This window comes from Nyctereutes procyonoides, unplaced genomic scaffold (genome assembly GCF_905146905.1).
Source record: "Nyctereutes procyonoides isolate TBG_1078 unplaced genomic scaffold, NYPRO_anot_genome, whole genome shotgun sequence".
Classification (NCBI taxonomy): Eukaryota; Metazoa; Chordata; class Mammalia; order Carnivora; family Canidae; genus Nyctereutes; species Nyctereutes procyonoides.
This window is the reverse complement of record NW_026575136.1, coordinates 33,613,249-33,619,535: the sequence shown is the minus strand read 5'-3', so window position 1 is coordinate 33,619,535 and position 6,287 is coordinate 33,613,249. Positions and strand designations below refer to the sequence as shown.

Sequence of the window (6,287 nt, the reverse complement as noted above, 5' to 3'; positions counted from 1 at the left end):
TACATCCTGTTATAGTATTTTCTGCAAATTCACCAACTTATTTAAATTCTATTGATTAATAAGTATTTAGACAATAGTGAGGGTAAAAAGTAATTGAAGCCATCCTGTTATCATATCTTTCTCTAACAATTGTATTGCTCTTTACATTCACAACCAATTGAATTAAATCAACTTTTAGTAATTGTAATTTATATATATTGTTCTCCTTTATGCTTTTAGAAATTAAACTACAATTATATGATATGAAATTCATGTCCTATATAATAGTACAATATTCAAACATGAAGACAACATAACATTAAGTGGTAAAACTATGTAGATAAGGGTAAAGATAGATATAGATAGATTTAGGTCATATTTTATAATGATGATAAAATATACACAACATAAAATTTACCATTTTTATCATTTTTAAGATTATAATTCTGTGGCATTAAGGACATTCACATTGTAGTGCAACCATCACCACCATCCACCTCCAGAATTTTCTCCTCTTGCAAAACTGAAACTCTGGACCAATTCAATAATAATCTGCCATTTTCTTTCCCTCTAGTCCCTGGTACCCACCCTTCTACCTTCTATCTCTGTGATTTAGAATACTCTGGGTACCTCTTGTAAGTGGAATCATATGGCATTTACTCTTTGTAACTGGCTTTTTCATTTGTCATAATTTCTTCAAGGTTCATTTATGTTGTAGCAGATGTCAGAATTCTCTTTCAAGACTGAATAATATTCCACTGTATATCCTTCATACTGTGTGTATATATATCACAATTTATCCGTTCACCTATTGATGGACAGTTCAGTTACTTGCACCTTCTGACTATTGTGAATAATGCTGCTATGAACACACATATACAAGTATCTTTCCCAGCTTTCAATTTTTTGAGGAAGACACATATTCTCATAATGCGTTTCTAGTTACCTCCCATCAAAATTTAATAATTTTTGAAATATAACTAAAGCCCAGAAAATATTTATTGAAAGTGTACACTGTATTCTATGGTCTGATTATTTGGCAATTCCTCCAAAATTATGGCATATTTTTATGGATCCTCAATTCTCATAATTTTTAAATGCAGTAACTTGGACTCATTCCAAGAACACTCTATCAATATGAGCTCCTCCTATAGAAATACAATAACATATGCTTATATTAGTATTTTAACTTTTAAAATAGCTTTAAACTGCAAGTGAGATGCTCATATAACGTAAGTTACTAGCACATTTTACAATTATTTGAAAATTCTGCACTCCCTTTGAAATGTACCTATCCACATAATATATCTAAAGTGTTTCATAAATATCAGTTAATTCTTTCAAGGCTTTAGTCACATATAATCAAAGCATCCTAATTTATATATTGAAATTGTTTTGTTACCTATTTGCTAACGTTATGTTTATCTACTTCCTTTAACGGCAAATTATTGATTTTTCACTTTCTTAGTTGTAATTGAATAAGCTTTAGGTAAAACTTAATAATTTATGGTATTATTGACAATCTATTCCATTTGTTTGTAGGCTTACTTCTTAAAATTTGTCCATTTTGACTTTACCAGTTTCTTCAATGGTATTGGTAAGTATGAACTTCTTGTAATTCCTTTTCAGACTTAACATTTTGGAAATAATGCTGCTAACTCTAAATTGTAAAAACTCATGTTGACTATAAAAAAGCCAAAATTTTCTTCACTCAAAGGTATTTTTCCAGATTGTATTCTCTTTCTTTCAGTTTTTCATTTTATTTTAATTATGAAATTAGACATTTAGCCTCTTCTTAACATGTTGGAATTTCTCGATTTATAGAGTAGGAGGGAAGAGTTAAATAGTGATGTTCAAACTTACATCTAATGCATTCTAATACATTTTGAATTTGCTTCTTAAATAGGCTGACATGTGGCAAATGAAATTTAATGTTGACAAATGTAGACTAATTCAAATTACCCTCAGATATAATAAGTGACAGATAAAAAATTATAGATAATTGAAGTGATGCATAAAGACCTTGAAAAAGACATTCGATTGTTTACAAACTTTAAGGAATCTTCTCCACTAAAAAGCAACTTTGTGCCCTTTCTTGAGGTGTCAGAAATTAAATGCAAAAATCCCAATCCCTCCAGCTACCTACTAAGTAATGTTTAATTGGACCCCATGGCTCCAAATTGAAAAAAGTTATATTCTTTTTCTGGCCAAGTCATATGTCTTCTAGAGAGACAATTAACTTTATCTCACTTTAATGCTTTCTAAAGTACTTGAACACAGAATAAAGCCATTTCTCATATTAACATCTGGAGTGCAACTGTTGGTATAAAGACCAGAAAAGACTGCAAGTGCGTTCTGGCATGGAACTTCAACTCAGATGTCTCGCAGTAGGGAAGCAACTACCAGATAGCAGTCTTGTCCAGCTCCTGGGTCCCACACAGGTAAGCCATTTAAGACATTTTTCTGTCTTAGGCTATGTCTTTCACCGTAGTGGAGATAAACATTAGATTAGAATCTGCTTTAATTCCTTTTTAACGATACAATTCTTGAGAGAGTAATCAAAACCCACTAACCATTAAAAAATATGAAGCCAGAATTGGAACATCAAACGTTTCCCTGTTTGCTTCTTTCTTTAATCCATACAACCACAGGAAGCTAGACAGTATTTTCCTTCACTTGTCTCTAGCCCTTAAACTCAAAACCTTGGTCTGAAGTCCTATCCACAGAATATATGCACTACAACATAATAAATTAGAATTTCCTAATTGGCGTTTCTAAATACAAAAACTAAAGAAAGTGGTGCACTTACATGTATTTTATGGATAAATACACATGACATATTTGTGTGATCACACTATATTAATGCATGTAGTTGTTTTTAGGAATATATAATTTATGTTACACATATTCTCACATGAGTTTACTTCTTTGCCACACTATTATACATCTTTATAAATGAAGGAGTTCAACAACAGAGATGAATAGTCTTCTGCTTTCCTTAGTTATAAGTAACCTGTAGGAGTAGAAGAAATAAAGCTTAAAATGCACAAAATTTTAAAGGACTTCCAAAACAAATTTAGATAAGAGAGTATTTAATGCCTTCAATTTCAATCTAACTACAAACAGCTCTTGGAAATCAACCTCTTGTTTTTTTTTTTCCTACTTTATTAAAATACTGAGTTTATTTCACATGTATATTTTTGTCTCCCCAACACTTCCATTTGTCTGACCACCACTACTACTACTATGTCTTATCATAATATTCCATACATAATTAAACCCAAGCAAAGGGTGGAGTTCCATCTTTAAAAATTAAACAGGGGGATCCCTGGGTGGCGGAGCGGTTTGGCGCCTGCCTTTGGCCCAGGGCGCGATCCTGGAGACCCGGGATCGAGTCCCACGTCGGGCTCCCGATGCATGGAGCCTGCTTCTCCCTCTGCCTATGTCTTTGCCTCTCTCTCTCTTCTCTGTGTGTTCTCATGAATAAATAAATAAAATCTTAAAAAAAAAAAAACTTAAAAAAAATAAAAATAAAAATTAAACAGGCATTTTGGACAGCACATTCATGGCAATGGAACCTGGACAACATTTATCAGACATGGTAGGGAAAGTTCTCACTCTGCATTGTAAAAAGGACAGCCAGATATCAACTGTTACAGAAATGAAATAATGCAGAAAATTTTAACAAACTGTTTAAACTATTTTCTTAAAGAGACTTCCTCCACTGCCAGAGATCTTGAATAGCCTCTTGGTCAGTCATCTGGATGCAATTCTTCACATAATTGATGAACTTGGTTGGTAAGAGAACCACCTTTTTCTATACTTGCTTGCATGTTTGCTTTAATGTCTTCTACAGAACTAGGTCCTTTTGGCGCTTGGGGAGTCTTTTCCTGTTTTTTGAGAGATTCTTGACCTTTTCATCTTGGTGTTGATGGTTTTGACTCTTTTCCATTCTGGTTTGATTTTTGGGTATTTTTGGCTGGAGTATCTCATATAGATTTCCTTACTGGAGCCTTTTCTTCAGCTTACTCATCATCAAAATCATCATCATCTTCTTCATCATCATCATCATCTTCATCAGCAGCAAGTTTTACTTTTTTCTGTGGAACCTTGCTACCACTTTCAGGGGAAGAACGCTTCCCAGATATACTAAGAAGTTTCACATCCTCTTCTTCTTCATCTTCTGACTCTACATCTTCCTCTATAGCTACTACGTGCTGTCCACTAATATGCAAGGCCGGGAACCACACTTAACTGTAAGACCACAGGTGGTGTTATTTCAAAGCCCCCAAGGGACACCGTTGGCTGTACAGATATTTTCAAAGTTGCCAGTGTGACTTTAATTGGACTGCCTTCATCATTCATTGCCTCTGCTTTTCATCCTTTGCACCAGCTCCCAAACAGACCGTTCTTAAAGATAACCGGTGTTCATTTTCATCATTATCCACCTTAGAGTGGTAATCTTTGTCAGTCTTTAGTTCACAAACAAAAAGATAGTTTTGGGGCCGCAGGGGGCTCATGTCCATGTCCATCGAATCATGCATGGGGTGGTGGCACGCACTTAGGTGGGCGAGAAGGCGACAGAGATACACAACAACTGTTCCACAGAACATCTGTGCAGGACGGAATCACACCAGGGCGGAATCCAACCTCTTGTGTGGTAAAGGACTGACTTACCTAAGTCTTCCCCACATCAGTAGTATATAACTACGTACATATGAAACTTGACAAATGCTTTTGATAATGGTGGCATGTTCTTACATAGGACTGTATGTGGCATTGAGAAAGACAAAAAGAAGGTAATCAAATATCTTAAAAAAGATAGGTAAAAAAGAAGATAATCAAATATCTTAAGATTTTTATATCTTACAATGTACACATGCAGGTATCTCATTTAATCTTCATTAAAAATGTAGTGAAATTAGGTATTATTCTGCTTTATAGAACACTGCATATGTGCATGGAGCATCCTTCATTTCAATGTGAATATGATTATAATATATAATATTAAACATGTAGCTGTATTCAGAGATTTAAGAGAGGAGGAGTTGCCTATAATTCTTCATGAGTCATACTTGGGTAAGCATGCATCAGTGTTTACAAACCATGATAACTGAAAAATGAAAAAAAATATCAGGATACATATAGACACTTTTGTAATCATGATTATAATTAAATTTCATAATTTTAACTAATATATTTATAACAGGAATTTCAACCTTCTTGTATCTAAATTATTACAGATGGATGTACTGATAAATCTAATATACTCATTATACACACCTGGGGAAACCAATCTTACATGGTATTCAGAAAACAGAGTTCAAACTGTTTCTTTTCCTTTTAAAGCATTCATTTAGTTGAATTTTTTGTTCATTTACAGTAGAATAATGTTCTTCCCAACAGAGTTGAACAGAGGAGTGCTAATCTTTATTCATAAGGCCAATAAATTTGTTCAAAGAATACATCTGCTAAAGGCTAAAATGACTATGAGCAAGATGAATGGTGACTTTGTTTAGTTTTCTAGTGACAGCTACTACAAAAGGTTTAGGTTATTTATTTTTGGCTCACTGATAAAGATTGTGGTATGGCAGATAAAACACCATATAAAATGCTCTCAGATTTGGTTTATAATTATATCCCTAAGAGAAAAAATTTTATATTTATATATAAATATATATATATATTTATATATATGTTATATATATATATATGCAATTTCAGTTCACCAAGGAAAACATTTTAAATTTTATGTAAGTCCACATGTGATATTATGATTTCTTTTGGGAAAGTAAGCCAACCATTCACAGTTTATGTTGCTTTACTTTATTACAAATATTTCTAATAATTTTATTACCTTAGTTTTATGACACATTATTCTGAAAGGCATTATTTCTTCTGTTCAGCAAGAATAGCAAAATTCTCTTTTACTACTAACAAGTCAATGGGGGCTTGAAAAGTTATGTGGCATTAAAAGAGAGGTCTTTGTGAAAGATTATCAGAAAGTGTTGTTGTCCTTAGTAAACATGAGGTTATTTACTGTTTGTGATACTTTAGTTAATTGTTTTGGCTTTTGAGTCTATTGATAATAATTTTTGTGGCTTCCATGATAGAAAGGCATTATATAGCTTCATCCAAATATATAAACAACTAAATCCCTTCTTCAAATAATTCTTGCTTTGTTTTGATTTTGGCCTTAGAAATTGGGAGCCTGCTAATTGGCTGTTAATTTGTACGTAGCATGCTTAAGGGTAGATTTATTAGAGTTAAACATAATATCTAATTTTTTTAGTGCTAATTCAGATTTT

The 6,287-nt window shown here is 32.8% G+C and overlaps 1 pseudogene; it reads right to left on the bottom strand.

Annotated features, from left to right (window-relative positions):
- Positions 1-3,677: 3,677 nt before the first annotated feature.
- On the bottom strand, positions 3,678-4,523 carry LOC129495569 (nucleophosmin-like; annotated as a pseudogene).
- Between the last annotated feature and the right edge of the window lie 1,764 nt (positions 4,524-6,287).